The sequence below is a fragment of the Lactuca sativa genome, chromosome 9 (assembly GCF_002870075.4).
Source record: "Lactuca sativa cultivar Salinas chromosome 9, Lsat_Salinas_v11, whole genome shotgun sequence".
Classification (NCBI taxonomy): Eukaryota; Viridiplantae; Streptophyta; class Magnoliopsida; order Asterales; family Asteraceae; genus Lactuca; species Lactuca sativa.
In genome coordinates, this window is record NC_056631.2 from 20,256,552 (window position 1) to 20,275,154 (window position 18,603).

The following is an 18,603-nucleotide window of genomic DNA, read 5'->3' on the forward strand; positions in this document are numbered from 1 at the left end:
CCAAATGAATTGGCTTATTCGAAAAAGGCCTTGTTCTTTGGAAGATATATCTCGTGTTTGGTACTGCACGGTTCCACTCTGCAAGAACTCCGAATCATTCTCTTGAAGCTCATCCTCTTCATCATAAACGATCTGCTTGCCCCGAAATGACCTGGACCAATAGGGAAATCCCAATTCATTGGGCCTTTCGATACAATCAAATAGAAAGCCCCAAGGGCACCATATTCTAGGAGCCCAAACTATGTGATTGAATAAATCCTCCTCTATCTGTTGCTGCTCGTCCCCCTCTTCAAAATCCGATTCGTCTTTTTCATAGAGAAATATTTGATCAAGGATAGAACAAGATCCATTTTTCATCATATCTAAGGGATTCCTTGGTTCAGGTCGAAGAAGCAATGTCACTCGATCCTTATCAAACTGACTGCATGTCCGTGAGAATCCAACCAGAGCGCCTTCCACTTCTAATAGGCCACGAACTAGACCAGAATCATTCTCAACGATTCCTTAAGGAGTGATCCCATTTTTTTCATCGGGTCCGGGTAGAGACCAAAGATCTTGAGTGACCGATCCAGTAGAACAACTTAAAAGATAAAGAAGTATCGTTAATTTATTCATGCTCATTCCAAGTTCGAAGTACCAATTGTACAAATAATAATCCACTTCATTACATGATTTCTTTTTCATATAGATAGATATAGGATACATGGGGCAATTACTTAAAAGTACATTTTGTGCTACAGCCCTTCCTATCTTATAGAAAAGGATCCCATGATCCTGGACCGATCTTACCTGGGATCGCAAATCCCAAATTTGTCTATGAAGAGCAGATCTAATTGTATTAGTATCTATAATTGATTTATTATGTGTAATACTAATCAATAGGGCCTCATTGGTAAGTGCTACAAGATCTCGTGCATTGGAACCCATGGTTATGGACCCGAATCCATTAGTATGGAACATTTTCTTTTCCAAGTGAAATCCCCTAGTATATGAAAGAGTGAAAAAGTGCTTTCGTTGTTGTGGAATAAGAAGCCTTCGTATCTTAATGCACGTATTTAATTTATTCGGAGCTATTAGAGCGGGATCCACTTTTTGGGGAATATGAGTCGAAGCAATAACAAGAATATTTCTAGTTTCATAATCCCTGGAGACAAGGTTCACTAATAGACCTGGGGACAAGTAATTCGACTCATTCACATCCAGATCATGAATGTTTGGAATCCATATTATGCAAGGAGACATTGCTTTTGCTAATTCGAATTGAAGGGTGATATAAAGTAGGTCTTCATCTTCAGGCATCATATCAAGGATATGGTCACTAGCATCAATATCGTCACTAGCATCACTATCGTCACTAGCATCAACATCAATATTATCAAAACCTTGAGACTTGTTATCCAGGGACTTGTTCAGAAATACCATAATGAAAGGAAGATAGGAGTTTTTCGCTAGGTATTTGACCAAATAAGATCGTCCAGTTCCTATAGAACCTATTACTAAAGTACCCCTAGAGAGGGATAAGGCTAAGCGGAGCGAAAAGGGTTTTCCATGAGATGGGAAATGCAAACTATTAGCCCCACACGAAGTTTGTGAATAAGTGATTGTCAGATAATGAGCAAGGAATATTCGTCTTTCTGCGAAAGAGGATGTATTGAACTCATAATTCATTAGATACTTTTTATGAATGTCAACTAAGTATCGTAAGTAAATTACTCCCGGTTGTTCAATCATTTGATAGCCAGAGTCATTCTTTGAGAAATGATCGCTATGAGTTAGACTCAATAAAATTTGATCAATCCTTTTTTCTGTCGTTAAGGTGGAGAACTGAACCAAGAATTCTCTTTTTTCATCATCAAACGAATCGTTGTTTGCAACCTAGGATTCTATTTTATCATCAATCCAGTCCCTGTTCACGTTTTTTCTTTTTCTTATCAATGAATAGATCTATTTACTTGTATGACTTAGATGTCTCGTATTTCTCGAAAAAGTGATTCGATTGATGGTGTAACATCCCAAAATTCAAGGCCAAAAATTTCATTTTTATTTATGTTATTACATAAAATCGTCAGTACAAAAGCATTCATAATAAAGTCTCATGTCAAAACCCAAGTAGAAATAGTCAAAACATAATATCATAAAACAATATCAGAGTGTAATCCCAAAGATCTCATGTGCGGAAAACCATAGTGTGATGCGCTGCGATCAAGCCGGTTCCTTTCCTTTGAAAACGAAGTACATGAAACCAAAATTGAAAACCGTAAGCACAAAGCTTAGTGAGTTCCCCCATCATACCACATACCACACAATCACATAGCATACATACTGTCAGGCATTTCTGGGGTACCCGACCTACTCGGTACGGCCATTCTGGGGTGTCGTCCTACCCGTACGGCCATTCTGAGGTGCCGACCTACCCATGCGGCCATTCTGGGGTGTCGTCCGTCCCGTGTCAAGCCATTCTAGGGCGCTGAACTACGCATGTCGAGCCATTCTGGGGTGCTGACTACCCTTCGGTCCTAACAACCGAACCTTGGGGACTATTTCACCCCCCTACTACCACTATCACATATAACATAACATAAACATATTATCAGACATATCTGGGGTGCCTGAACTACCCTTCGGTCCTAACAACCGAACTCAGGGACTGGTCCCCTCCTACTACCTCTATCGTATAAAACATAACAAGCCAGCATGCAAACATATCATCACATACTGTCAAACGTTTCTGAGGTGTCTGACTACCCTTCGATCCTAACAACCGAACTCTACTACTATCACATACAACATATCATGCTAGCATATAACATATCAGGTAGTTGCAAACCTAGATGATATCACAAAGACAATCATCTAACATACGTACCCTACTGGTGGGCCGACATTGTGGCCGTAGACCCACCGCTACTGGAAGGTAACTCACCTCACACTGATGAAGTCCCGAAGACACAATCCCCCACTTGCTAAAGTCCCGCAGACTCGACCCCAGCTGCTGGCTGACAAATTCCCGAACTGTCAACACCAAAATAACACCCAATTAATAATTGGGCCCCAATACATAATCATACGTACATTCTTTGGGTAATTACTACATTACCCCTAGCTTGGCTTATTCAAGCCCAAGGCCCAATCCGTAGGCCCAAAGTCAATTAGGAATAAAAGCCCAACACATGGCCCAATTTTCCAAATTGAGCCTAGGCCTATACATGGTCTCACTCTAAGGCCCAACATCATATAATCATTAAGGCCCAAACTATGGCCCATCTATGGCCCAATTTTCCAAATTGGGCCCAAGCCCCTTACATGGGCCTTACCCTAGGCCCATTAAATTACTCTAGACCATTTGCTTGATCTTGGATATCCCATTTAATAATCCAATCATCAAGGCCCAATAGAAAGACCCAACAATAAACCCAAGTGAAATTAGGGTTTCACATAAAATGATGATTAGGGTTAAGTTTCCTACTTAACCCATTAAGGACTTAATCCATTAAGTCCAATATTGCTTAGATTAATTTCCGCCAATGATTATTATTTAATATTCCAAGTTATTAATAAGTCCCGTGTGTAACGACCCAATTTTCACGTCCAAAAATTTCGTTTTAAAACATTACTTTAGAAAACATTAATAATTAAAAACATTGTTTGATCAAACCATAACACAACGTAAACCATGTCTAAAAGCCACATCATACAACCAATCAAAATATCAGAGTATAAATCCCAGAGAAATCTCATAAATGCGGAAACCAGTGTGTGTGCATGATGTGTCGCTACCGCGCCAGCTCCTTCCCCTTTGAAGAAGAGGTACCTGAAACCAAAACTGTAAACTATAAGCACAAAGCTTAGTGAGTTCCCCCATCGTACCACATACCATACAAACACATAACATACATACTGCCAGGCTATTCTGGGGTGCCTGACTACCCGGTACGGCCATTCTGGGGTGCCAACTACCCGTGCGGCCATTCTGGGGTGCCGTCCTACCCGTGAAAAGCCATTCTGGGGTGCTGACTACCCGTGTCAAGCCATTATGGGGTGCTAACTACCCATCGGTCCTAACAACCGATCCTCGGGGACTATTCCCCTCCTACAACCCCTATCGCATATAACATAACAGGCCAGCATGCAAAATATCATCACGTACTGCCAGACATTTCTGGGGTGTCTGAACTACCCTTCGGTCCTAACAACCGATCTCTACTCCTATCACATATAACATATCATGCTAGCATATAACACATCAGGTAGTAGTAAACCTAGATGATATCACAAAGACAATCATCTAACATACGACTCCTACTAGTGGACCGATGTTGTGGCCGTAGACCCACCGCTACTGGAAGGTAACTCACCTCGAAGTAGCTGCTGATCCGATCGGGAACTGACTGTCTACTGCTACTGATGCTGCTCCGGAAATCCTCCGGCTGAAATTCCCACAACATACTCAATCAAACACTGCTAACTGCCCTTTGGGTAAAATGACCATTTTACCCCTGATCATGCCCTAAGCCAAAGTCAGAGTCAACTTTCAGTTGACCCGACTCGCCGAGTTGGCTCTCCAACTCGCCGAGTCCCTACCCAAACGATTGTCCTGAATTCCCGTTTCTACTCGTCGAGTTAGGCGATGACTCGACGAGTTTTCCTTCTAAACTGATATTCAAATCCTTCATCCTACTCGCCGAGTTGTATGAACAACTCGTCGAGTTCATCTTCATCCGATGAACACTTATGCTGCGACTCGCCGAGTTGTATGAACAGCTCGCCGAGTCTGTTCTTGATCTAAGGAGATTGCCTTGAACTCGCCGAGTCAGGGCATTGACTCACCGAGTTCCTCCATAGATGAGTTCAGCTTCCGACTCACAGAGTCACACCCCGTGACTCACTGCTCACTCGACACTACGAAAAAGGGGACAAACTCGGAGACTTGCGAACCAACTCGCCGAGTCAGATGAACAACTCGCCGAGTCGTTACCATGCAATTATTATATGGTCGATTCTGCTTGAATCCAGCTCATGTCATACATAGATCTGGGCTCCTAGGGCCTGGTTATCACGTAAAGTTTCCAACTTTACATGTAAATAGACAACCATGAGGGTTTTAAGGTCCAAAATGCACCAAAAGGGGTAGATCTAGGGCTTTCATGCAATATGGTTCCAAAAAGACAGTAGATCTGAGCTCCTGGAGCTCAACCATGCCTAGATCTAAAGGTCAATCAGCTTATTACAAACCCTCAAACATACACAATCTTGGAAAGGGTTCAAAGAGGACTTTAATGGAGCTATAAGGGACAATAAGCTTACAAACAGAGGGGAAACGAGTTATACCTCAGGGGAAATGTTGGAATGACACAGAGATGCTTGGCCTCCTTCTCCTCTTCTTGATTCACTCTTCTTTCTCCTCAAAAGCTTCAAGAACACCACAAAAACACTTCAAACTCTCAAGGAAACAAGGCTAGAGAGAGATACAGGGCTCTGAGGGTGAATGGGGGCGAGATTAGGGCGGAAAGAGAGTTTAAATAGGGTGCAAACCCCTGAAACTTAGGGTTTCATCCAACAGCGGTGACTCATCGAGTCCGGAATATGGAATCGCCGAGTCACCAACTTAAAAAGTGTCCCGGGTCCCGTATCTACTCGGCGAGTCGGACCTATGACTCGCCGAGTCCAAGGCTAAAAGAAGAGAAATACTCAAATAAGATTTACGTACCAGGAACCAGGTGCTACAAATGGTGAAAGTGGGTTAGATCTGATCCCACATCGGTTGGGAAGGAGAACTAAGCATTCCTTATAAGGGGTGTGGATACCTTCCCTATCACAACGCGTTTTAAAGCCGTGAGGGCAGCAGATTCCATAAGAACTCTGCAGTTAAGCGTGCTCGGGCGAGAGTAGTACCAGGATGGGTGACCCCCGGGGAAGTCCTCGTGCCGAGTGGCCCAAAGCGGACAATATTATGATACGTGCCAGAGGGGGATGTTAGAAATGGTATCAGAGCCAGGGCACGGGTCGATGTAGTCGAAGGGGACGTCGAACCCTATAATGGGGGGTGAAAGTGGATTAGATATGATCCCACATCGGCTGGGAAGGAGAACTAAACATTCCTTATAAGGGGTGTGGATACCTTCCCTATCACAACGCGTTTTAAAGTCGTGAGGGCAGCAGTTCCCATAAAAACTCTGCAGTTAAGCGTGCTCGGGCGGGAGTAGTACCAGGATGGGTGACCCCCTGGGAAGTCCTCGTGCCGAGTGGCCAAAAGCGGACAATATTGTGATACGTGCCAGAGGGGGATGTTACACCGTGTGTCTCGATTATTTCCCCAAAATTAGGGTTTTCCAAACCCTAATTAGGGTTTCCAACCCAAATACTAGCCCATTTATTAATTTGTTGGGCTTTTAGATCAATTAGGGCTTTATTGGGCCTATTAAGCCCACTAAAATATCATTAAGCCCATTAGGGTTCTATTAGGTCCATTAAGCTTCATTGGGCCTGTTTGAGCTTCTTTGGGCCCATTAGGGTTTCAAGCACCCCAAACGAATCAACGCCACGAGACAAAGCACACTGCCGCCCGACACGGCGGTCGGTGGCGGCAGGAGGCGGCATACGGTGGTGGTTCGAGATTTCTATTCATTATTCTTCTTTGTTACATTTTACAATGAACTCATGAAACACGCACACACACTAAATAAACACACGAAACACACGTTTGAAGATTAGATCACACACCAGCAACCCACCCGGCGGCGGCAGCGAACTTGAGATGGCAGCCACCACCCTACGGTGGTAGCGGTGGCTTCTTCCGGTTCCCCAATCAAGCAGCAACGACAGCAGTAAGCCCGTTCTTGCAGATAAGGACGCAACCACCACTTGGTGGTGCGTGACGACAGCAACAACATCCCTGACGACCACTATGACAACTAAAGGCGGCGGTTAGAGCTATTGGAATCACACCAGCAACCTGAGCACACACACGCACCCTCCAGATCGGAAATGGACCCGGCCACCCCACCTGGTGGCGTAAGGCAACGATGATGGCGTGAAATGATGACAACAGTAGCGGAAGGAGGAGAAGAATACGGCATGTATTGCTCGACATCGGCGACGGAACACCGTAGACGGCGCGTCGTCAGCCAAGAGCAGCAGCGACACAAGGCAGCGGTAGCAGAGGAGTAGGGCGACGACGCTCCTGTTGGTTTTTGGCTTCAACGCTGGCGGGTAATGACTTCATCAGAGGTGGTGGTGTGTTACCGGAAGTCGTAAGTGAAGGTGGCGGCTGGAGGTTATGGTTGGAGAGGATAGCGGTTGCATCGTCCATTAGGGTTAGGGCAACCGGTGATGCGAGTTCATATATCCCGCTCCTAACAAACTTCCATCCATATTAACAATGATAAGTTATTAATTAACTTGATGATCGATTAGATCTATGTAATAGGTAAGCGATGAATATATAAACAGTAAATAACCCAAGTATGAATCAAGATGTGTCGAATGATTAGATTACTCAATCCTCAGCGGAGCTCGACTAAGAACTTCCGCTGTAGAGGATTCTAGGGTTACAAGAACGATAACAATAAACTTGCTGAATAATAACTCTCTGATCGTTCTATTGTATCGTTACTTTCTAGGAGCATGCAAGCACCTATATATAAACTAAACCCTACTAAACTCACGGATGGACAGGCCCATACGGAGATACATAATGGACTAGCTAACGAGCCCAATAGACGCAATACATAACACAAAACACGACCCAACAATCTCCCCCTTTGCGTCAAATTGGAGCGAGACCACTTCTTCTTCTTGCTTGGGCCAGCAGCGGGAACTTTCTTCGTAGTATCAAACAGACGTGAGATTAGCGCCATGATAGTCTGTCTGAACCGAATGTACCATTGAATCATATCATCAAAGTACTTGACATCATCCGCTGTGTTCTTCTTGCATCTGTGGATGATCCCCAAAACGTGCTCCAAACAGGCAGTGGTATAGAGATGTTTGTCTGCCAAGGCAAAAAGACATTTCTGTCCTTCGTTCCTGGTAAACATGACCGAGTTCCTCTTCGAGTCAATCTTCCCCATCTGCATCAGGTTGAGATCACTGGCAGAGCCAACAGGAGATATTGTAGGTTTCTTCTTAAATACGCTCGCAGTCTCTTGATCCATCAATGCAACTTCCATGATGTAGCACACGAGCATCCTCTTGAAATGGTCGATGATCGGACCGTATTCAGCTTCGTTGGTGAAGAGGATGTTGTGCAAGATAATCCAATCATGGGGATTAAGGTTGGGAAGATCTGTAAGGGAAATAGCATGTATGGTTTTGGCAGATCCCCGAAGTACCTTGAACCGAACGTTGATGAAGTTACCTTCACTGTACAGCTTCAAGACCCGAACGTTGACAATTTTCTGAGCGCTCCAAGTCTGATATTGGGGTTGAGCAGCCTTCAGATAGAAATTGATTAAGTCCCGATCAACCTGTGGATGAGGATGAGGGAACTTTGCAACGTTGGAAAAGGCATGAAAGATAAACGCCTTTCGGGTCAGTGGCATGTCGAACTGTGAGTCGACAGTGTTGGAACGATCTAAATAGATCACAGGTTCCAGCCACAAGATACTTGGTGTGTCGATGGCTTATTTAATCATCCTCTCAAGAGTCCAGGAAGGAAACAAATTTTTCCTGCTCTCAAGAAGGTCGTGGGCTTCCTTCTGTTTACGTTCGGCTTCTTCAGCCTCTCTTGCCACACGAGCACTGATGTCAGCCTCATTGTTTCGACTTTGCCGCTTCAGAATGTCGGCAATTGTTTCTTTATCATCATCTTCACTCTCCTCAGCAATCTTTTTGCCTTTGTCTTTCACACCAAAACCGAAGGCTTGACCTACTAGAGGAGGTTCGTTTGTGTGTGTTGTTGTGGAAGTAGGAGGTGGTTGAGACATTGTTTCCTTCTCTCCCCCTTGTTTCGGAATGGACACGAAATCAAGGAGCCCTTCGATTTTGCTGAGTAGGGCGAGGTCGGGAGCGAGCTTCTCTGCAAGGTCACGCCTCACAGTGTAGTTGAGAATTGGATCATGTGCTTCTAGGATGTTTGAGATAGCAGAGTGGACATCCGAAACACACGATTTTATCATCTCTCTTTCAGATCGAAGAGATTCAATCTCCTGTTGAGAGTTGGAGAGTTGAATGCTCTTGACCTTCAGAGCGGTAGTCTTCCTTGCAAGAACGTCCATGAGAGTGTTCTCGGCAGCCAAATCTTCTTGAAGCTTGGAGAGACGCTCTTCAATGGTTGTCCGGAAAGCTGAGTTGTCATCAGAAATTGTTTGACGAAGAGAAACGAAGGACTTCAACTCAGTTGCGACTGATGTTGCCAGCTGGTGGACAATAGGTTCCAGCGTAGTCTTGGCAGCATTGGCACTCTCCTGTAAAGACTTCAACAGGGAAAAAGCATCAGTAAATAGTTTATCGACTTTTTCAGTCGCAGCCTGACAGGCTTTGGTGGAGGCATCTATGGCGGTGGTGGCTGAATCAAGTGAAGCTTGCTGAGCTTTGGAGAAAGCGTCAACAATTTTCTGAACTGCAGCTTCAGATAGGGATGACTGAGAAGTGGAAGAGGAGGCGATGAGTGAGTCAATTTTGTCATGGAGCTCCTGGAGATGCCTTTTGGTGACAGGAGCGTCATCATCGTCATCACTTTGCACTTGAAACGGGCTATAGTAGACCGAGTCAAAAGTCATATTCTCCCCGCCAAGGAGTGGTTCTTCTTCCTCTGATGCGTGACCAGGAGAAGATGGTGGTGGTGAAGCTGGTGGTTCGGTAGTATGGGTAGGTTCGGGTTGGGTTGTTTGTTCGGGTGTAGGTGTGGGTTCAGGTGATGGGGTGGTTTCGGGTGCTGGAGTGGTTTCGGTGAATATTGGTGGAGGTACTGGGATGGAAGTGGGTGATATTTGAGTAGTGGAAGTTATGGGGGGGAATATAAATAGGAATGGTTTTAGGTGGAGAGGAAATAGGAGAAGTAGAGACATGAACTTCAGGGGTTGGAGATCGTGGTGGAGTGTTACCACGTTGAGAGCCTTCAGAATCAGAACTCTCACCCTCAGACTCGCTTGAGGAGGAAGTGATAACCAGCTTTCGCCTTGGTTGGGTTTTTCTCCTCTTCTGCTGTGGAGACTGAGCAGCCTTGGTGGGTTTCCTCTTCTTTAGAGACAGGCCTTTTGCCCCCTTGGCCACCTGTTTTCCCTTATCAGCCTTCTTGCCTCTTGGAGCAGGCTTGTCGGCGTCATGAATTGATTTCAGCATCTCCAGAGTAAGATCCCTCGGACCAAAACGCTTGAACTCCTTGTACGTCCTGATAATCTGGCTATCAGCAGGAACATCCCCATACATGGTTTCCGGGATAGACCCGTTGAAGGGAAACTTGGAAGCATCCGACACAATGATCTTCGTGGTATGGAAGGTACCAATCGAAGACATTGGAGCACCAACGACAATGGGGACGTGGTACTTGTCCATCACCCATTTTGTGATAATGGTCCAGAACCGAGCATACGAGATCTCTGAGTGTATGGAAGTGGAAGAGAGACTCTGAATGAGTTGTTGCCACAGAACTGACTCGTAGTCCATGTTGATGCCATTGTAGATCCCATACATGATGGAGAGAAATAAATGACTGGCTCCATCAGACCCGACACTTCGTTCAGATAAACCCTTGAACAAAACAGTGAACATCCCATTCTACTGTGTAGGTAGGCACGACTTCTTGAATTTCATCACCGTAGTAAGCACCTCCGTGTATCCCATGTTGTAGAACATGTTGAACAGATGACCCATGGGGATTGATTCCGGATTGACCCTGGAAGAATCCGCGTCAAACCCTAACAACGAGCAAAACCGCTGCTTTGAAATCGACGCCTTGTGCTGAAAGACATCGAAGAAGATTCTGTCGACGACCTTGTCGTAGTGAGCGGTGGCAAAGATTTGTGACAGGAATTCCATTGGAACTGTTTCAGCCCTGGTAAGTGCAGGAGCGATTGGAGAAAACTTCAGGCATTCGATGATGGGGAACATGAATGCGTCATACGAATGAGGGGTTAAATCGATGATCAAGCTTTGTTGTGGGTGAATGGGCAAGATGTGGGATGTTGCGTGGACTGAAGAAGAATCTGCCATTGTTTTGAAGAAAGTGGAAGAGATGATGAACAGTGAAGGTTGAAGGATTTCTGGCTCTCTGGAAATATAGGCACGGTAAAGAGGTAAATGGTGGTTTACACTGCCTTTTATAATGAGGGTAAAGGAGAGAGAAAAATCTTTCCAAATCTTCGATCGAAAAACGAAGAGTTTTCGGAAGTTACTGACGCGTGACAGTTGGCGCTGGCGATGATCACACATGAGAGAGAGTGTCAGTCCCTAATTACACGCCTTCCCATCAGGCGCCGTTTGGAGATGAAACGGTTCCTATTCACACGCTTTCCCTCTAGCGTCGTTTGAAGACAAATCGATTGGACTCCCGCCTGAGTCATCATGTCGTCATCTTATCCCTTTAAATTGTAACGACATCTTTAAAAATTCTCCCACGTGGATTAAAATTCACCACAATCTTTTATAACAACCAAGCCAATTAAAACTCCTTGAAATTAATGAAACCAGAATTTTAGAAAATCAAAAAGATTTTCGTGCTGAGTGTGTAAAAAATAAAAAGAAATAAAACAACACTTTTTGAGGGATTTTGTGATGTCAATAATGACACGAAACAAAAGATCCCGGGCACGAATCTCTTCCTTCAAAGTCAAGAGAGACTTTAAAGTGTTTGTGTGGTTTCCCGTTGAATAACGATCAAACACTTATTAAGAAGTGTTGAAAGGCTTCTTTTTAATTTAGGCTTATGAGGGTGGCTTTCGCTTCGATTCAAAATTCCTAAGCTTGATATAAGACAGAAATCGAACGAAGTACTTGTGAGACCGGGGTAGTCTGTTGAACAAGTAGGTTGAAGATAATTTAATTTGGCTAGGAAATGTATAAAATCTCAACAAAAATTAAAACTGGATCCCAAGGGAAGAAATGTTATGGGTGTTAACAATTTCATAGGAATCACTCAAAAGAAAAAAATAGAGATTTCATGTTGTACCCCCATGGAGAAGTTCGTCAATTCATTAGTGAAAGCTAGAGCAAATTAATTGTTCACCGTCAATGCATAATGGGTATTGAATTTTGGGTTTCACTTAGCGCGTAGTGGCACGACACTAAGATCATAAACGCAGAAATTGTGTAACCATAAACTTCAGTGGTAATTTCTGATAGTCTCAAGGGTTACATTTGTGAATCGAATGTGATGGAGAAATGCAATGTAGATGGTGTAAAGAAACCAAAGTACCTCTGCTGTAAAAATAGGACCAAGCATAAAACTCTTATCTCATGTGAGAAGAGAGTTAGGTAGCTCATGATTAGAATAAATATGATAGCCTAATTGGGAAGACAAGGTTTGTTTATACCAGGTCAGTAAGGCTATTATTCAGAATCAAGTGAGGCTTTGGACACATACAGCAGCATGCTTCTAGGGACACTTAGCTAGTGAAATAATTTACCCAAAACGAGACATAAAAAAAGGTCCAATAAAAAATTGTTTTGGAGTTTTTGAATTTATATAAAAAAAAATTGAATTAAAAAAAATTGGTTTTTGGAATTTTTGATAAAATAAAAAAAAATAAGACATAAAAAAAATTATACAAAAAAAATGTTGGAACCGAACTCGAGCGTTCGGTTTATTTCGGTTGAGAAAACTTTGGAACCGAACCCGAGCGTTCGGTCTATTTCGGGTGAGAAAAATTTTGGAACCGAACCCGAACGTTCGGTTTATTTCGGTTGCCAAAGAAAATAGGTTTGAAAAAGAAAATAACTTTGACAATAAGATAAATGAATTTGGAAAAATTATACATAAGATCTACAACCAAAAAAAAATTACCTTTGAGTGATAAGCGAAGATCAGATGATACAACCGAACCCGAGCGTTCGGTTCATTTCGGTACATGAGCACAAGACCCGAACCCGAACGTTCGGTCTATTTCGCTTCTTACTTTTGATCTTGAGAGGTAATTTTTGGTACTTACTCCGATTCCATCATACCTAGCCCTTGTAGTATTTTGTTAAAAGATGCTTCAGGAAGAGCTTTGGTGAAGATGTCAGCCAGTTGATTAGTGGTTCGAACAAAGTGAATTTCGACATTCCCATCTTCCACATGATACTTAATGAAGTGATACCTCAGTGCTATGTGCTTAGTCTTCGAGTGTTGCACTGGGTTATGACAGATCCTAATTGCACTTTCAGAGTCGCAATATAGTGGGATCTTTTTCATATTGAGTCCATAGTCCCGGAGCTGGCTTTGGATCCAAATCACTTGAGATGTACAGGAGGCAGCTGCGATGTATTCTGCTTCAGCGGTAGACAAAGATACACAGGTCTGTTTCTTTGATTGCCAGCTAACCAACTTCCCGTCAAGGAACTGGCAGCCTCCAGTGGTGCTTTTCCTGTCTAGTCCACAACCTCCAAGGTCTACATCTGAATAGGCTTGAACGAAGAAACCTGAGTTGGATGGATACCATAAGCCGAGAGAGGTAGTTCGCTGGAGATACCGGAGTATGTTCTTCACTGCATGCATGTGAGGTTCACAAGGATTTGCCTGAAATCTAGCACAGTAACAAACAGAAAACATTATATCAGGCCTGCTAGCAGTAAGGTACATTAAAGAACCGATCATTTGGCGATATAGCGTAATATCGACTGCTGGCTTATCCAAGGATGGAGTGAGCTTGGTGCCGAACGCCATTGGAACTTTAACCTTTGAGTCTCCCATCATGCCGTATTTCGCAAGGAGAGTCTTGGTGTAAGCTTCCTGGTTAATAAAGATGCCTTCGGGTCCCTGTCTAATATTTAAACCAAGAAAAAAGTTAATAGGACCCAATGAGCTCATTTCGTTGAGCCAAAGATGATATCATCGACATAGATTTGAACAATCATAAGGTGGTTACCTTCCTTCTTACGAAAGAAGGTTGGGTCAACCAAACCTTGTTTGAATTTGGACATCTTTAAAAACTTGGTTAGCATTTCATACCAGGCCCTCGGTGCTTGTTTCAGTCCATATACCGCTTTGTCCAGAATATAACAGTGATTGGGATATTTTTCATTGACGAATCAGGGAGGTTGCTCCACGTACACCGTTTCTTCGAGTTCTCCATTTAGAAATGCGCACTTTACGTCCATTTGGTAGACCTCAAAGTTCTTGTGTGCAGCGTAGGCAAGAAATATTCAAACAGATTCCAGCCTAGCTACAGGAGCAAAAGTTTCCTCATAGTCGATTCCTTCCTCCTGGCAATATCCTTTCACCACTAGTCGAGCTTTGTTCCTTATCACATTGCCTTCCTTGTCCATTTTGTTCCTAAAGACCCATTTGAGACCAACAACCGATGCATCTTGAGGAGTTGGAATGAGGCGCCAAACTTTATTTCTTTCGAACTCATTAAGTTTGTCTTGCATAGCTTGAACCCAATCGGAGTGATCAAGAGCAGTGTTAACTGTCTTTGGTTCAACTTTTGAGACGAAAGAATTAAACATGCAAAACTCTACTTTTGAGAATAGAGAAGTTTGCTTTGCCTTCAGTTGAGATCGGGTCAGGACCTTTTCAGAGACATTACCCACAACCTATGAAATAGGATGATCTCTAGTCCATTTGACGAGAGGAGGGTAATTTGGATCATATGATGGATCTAATTCAGCATTTACCATCTCTTCTAGTTTGGATTGACTGTCATCGTCATAAAACATGTCGGCATTCTCCCCCTCGACTGATGAGCTTTCAGGTAAATCTTGACTTTCCGGAGCAACAGTAGTTTCGGGTGGTGTTGAGCTTTCGGGTGTTGCAGTACCTTTGGGTGTTTTTGAGCTTTCGAGTACCACAGGACTTTCGGGTGCAGATTGGCTTTCGGGAGCAGCTGAAGAACAGTTCTCCCCCTCAACTTGTGAACTTGGCTGTTTTGAAGAATATGAATTCTCCCTCTCAACTGAAGCACCGTGTTGAGAAGGTTCAGTTGGAACTGATCCTCCTTCACCCAGTCGTTTGGCAGCGTCATCGACGATTTGCTTCAGATGATCAACTTTGTTGTCCGCTGCATTAGCTTCTGAGAGAGTAGCCTTCTCCGGTTCATCAAACAACTCCATAAACTGCTCAAACAAATTTGCAATCGAGTCTGTGACTTGGCCTGTTTGAGAGAAGATTTCTCCAACTATTTCTTCCGTGGTCTTCAGCTTCTTGACATAGCTTTCATCGAAAGTCACATAATACGTTTCTTCAATCTTCCTCAAACGCTTGTTTAAAACCCTGTATGCTTTCGAAGTGAGAGAATATCCTAGAAAAATCCCTTCATCGGCTTTTACGTCGAACTTGTTACGATGTTCTTTAGAATTGAAGATAAAGCATCGTGAGCCGAATACGTGGAAGAATTTGACGTTTGGCTTTCTGTTGTTGATGATCTCATAAGGAGTAAGAGTGAAACGCTTATTGAGATAGGACCTGTTCTGCGTAAAACATGTTGCTGCAATAGCATCAGCCCAGAAACATAGAGGTAGAGAAGCAAAACTTAGCATAGTTCGTGCTGCCTCACACAAAGATCGGTTTCGTCTTTCGACAATCCCGTTTTGTTGAGGGGTGTAAGGAGCTGAGAAGTTGTGGCTGGTCCCTTTTTCCGCTAAAAAGTCTTCAAATTCTTTATTCTTGAACTCCAGCCCATTGTCGCTTCTGATGTTGCGAACGACTTTCCTCAGCTGCACTTCAACCTGCTTGATGAACATCTTTAGCTTGAGAGTTGCTTCATATTTGTGCTTCAGAAAGAACACCCATGTAAAACGTGAAAATTCATCAACAATAACAAGAATATACTTGTTACCGCTGATGCTTTCGATAGATGATGGACCACACAAGTCAATGTGAATTAACTCTAGTGGTTCAACAACTTTAGAGTTTACAATCGATAGGTGACTTTGACGACTCTGCTTCCCCATTTCACACGCAGCACATAAATGTTCGCGATCGAACTTGAGCAATGGAAGACCTCTAACATGACCTCCTGTGACAAGTTTGTTGATATCCTTGAAGTTGAGATGAGAAAGCCTTCGGTGCCACAGCCAGCTTTCGTTAGATTGTGCTTTGGACAAAAGGCAGATAGCTGGATTTCCTTTGATAGGTTTGAGATTAAGAGGAAACATTTCGCTTTTGCGCTCCGATTTGAGAATCACTCTTTTTGTTTTCTTCTCTATTATTACCGAACCCTCATCGTCAAACGAAACTTTAAGACCGGTACCTCCAACAAGCTGAGATACACTGATGAGGTTATGTTGTAGTCCTTCAACATATGCAACTTTTCTACCGACCACTTCCGGGAGAGCTAATACAACAAAATCTTCCATCCCTTCCGGGAGAGCTAATACCGGGGCTTCGCACAACCTCTGGCGAAGTGTCTCAAAGGAGGTCTGCTGCTCGGGCCCCCATGAGAATGCAACACCCTTCCGGGTCAATCTGGTGAGCGGCACAGCGATCTTGGAGAAATCCTTAATGAATCTCCGATAATACCCTGCCAACCCAAGGAAGCTCCTGATCTCAGAGGGTGACTTCGGCACCTCCCAACTCATCACCGCCTCAACCTTGGCCGGATCGACCAATATCCCTTCCTGATTAACAACATGTCCTAGAAATTGGGAACTCAACCCCGAAAATCTCTAGCACGCATCCCCGAAGAACCTCCATGGCACAAATCACTCTCTCGTCAGCTATAGAAACTCTCAAAGGTCGACTCAACGACTCACGACTAACGCTGATATGCTGACTAAAGGCTAAAGATACAAAGGACCTACTCGCACCCGAGTCAAATAACACTAGAGCAGGCACAGAGTTCACAAGGAAAGTACCTAGGCATATAATAACATAAGCATAACATCTCGACATTAAAATACATACATGAATTACGTCATACCTGCCACAACATCAGGCGCAGCGCGGACCTCCTCCGCAGTCAGCTGAAAGGCTCTCCCCCGAGCCCTCGGGGCCTCGGCCTTCATCGGTCGAGTCGCAGTAGCTCTGGCAGCAGGTGCAGATCCCTGAAGAAGCTGAGGGCACTCGGCCTTCCGATGGCCTGTCTGGATGCAATGAAAGCAAACCGTAAACCCCTTGGGGCACTCCCTAGCAATGTGCCCCTCCTTGCCACACTTGTAGCAAGCACCAGATCGACATGCCCCATCATGACCCTTGTCGCACTTTCCGCAAGTGCGGCCCTTCGAACCTCCTGTCCTCGAATCGGCGGACTTTATCCGCTTGGCTGCCGGCTGGGACTGAGCCGGTCGCCGGTCCACCCGCTGAGACTCGGCCTCCTCCCTGGCCTGGGTCTCCAACTCGATCTCGCGCTTCCTGGCATTCGCCTGAAGTTCAGCAAAGGTATGATAGGTGGAGTTTGACACAAACTCCCAGATATCCCTCCTCAACACACCCAAGTACCGGCTCATCCAAGCTTGATCAGTGGACACCAGCTTGGGGCAGAACATCGCCCTCCCATGAAACTTCCGCGTGATCACCGCAACAGAATCAGTACCCTGCTTGAGGGTTAAGAACTCCTGAACCAATCGTTCCCTCTCCACCGGGGGAACGTACTCATCCCTGAACATAGCAGTAAACCCCTCCCATGTCACTGCTGTAATCTCTGCCAAAGTGAAGTTCGCCGTCACGAACTTCCACCAATCCTTCGCTCCCAGACGGATCTGGTTCAAAGCGAACCGTACCCTCAGGTGCTCCGGGCATGAACAAGTGTAAAAGCACCCCTCTATATCCGCGATCCACCTCATCGCAGCAATCGGATCCTGCGTCCCATCGAACTCAGGTGGCTTCGTGTTGCTGAACTCCCGGAACAGCAACGAGTCACCCCCCTGTGGCCTGGCAGCGGCCACAGCTGCGGTAGCTGCAGCGGCTGCAGCTTCAGTCAATGCGGCGTACCGCTCCTCAAACGTCTCCATCAGGGTGGTCTTAATAGACCCAAACATCTCCGGGATCTCAGCCCGGATCGCCGCAGCTACCTCCTCGTGAATCATCTGACGAATCTCCTCGTCACTCACACCGCTCGAACTCGCTCCGTGGCGTGGTCTAACCATGATGTCTCTGAAATACAACATAAAACTATCAGAGACTCCATCGAGTATAATCGCACTCGATAACGCAACCCTACTCAGTCTCCGATATCCAGGGATTCTTACTTGGGTCTCCCACTGACCCGGTGTCGTGGGTAGTACGGGCCCAATACTACCGACCACACCGCATCAGCATTCCTCCCAAATCTTCCTCCCCAAACCCCGGATGGTGAGTACTCTACTTCTGTTATGCACTATCTACTCGTACACTAGCAAAGCATCTCATATCGGCAAACTTCCCTAGACTAAGGTATCACAATTCAGGCCACTCTAGTCCTATCATGAATACCTAGTCTTCTAGCATGCATAACAATTCATATCATATAATATTGTAAGGTATTTTGGGGATCTTTACCGTTCGGGCGCTGGCTGATCGTACACACTGCTTCTTTCTTGCTTACCACA

General features: G+C 44.6%; 1 pseudogene; it reads right to left on the reverse strand.

Annotated features, from left to right (window-relative positions):
- Window positions 1–18,603, reverse strand: part of LOC122196049 (protein Ycf2-like) — a 40,671-nt pseudogene that overhangs the window by 429 nt on the left and 21,639 nt on the right.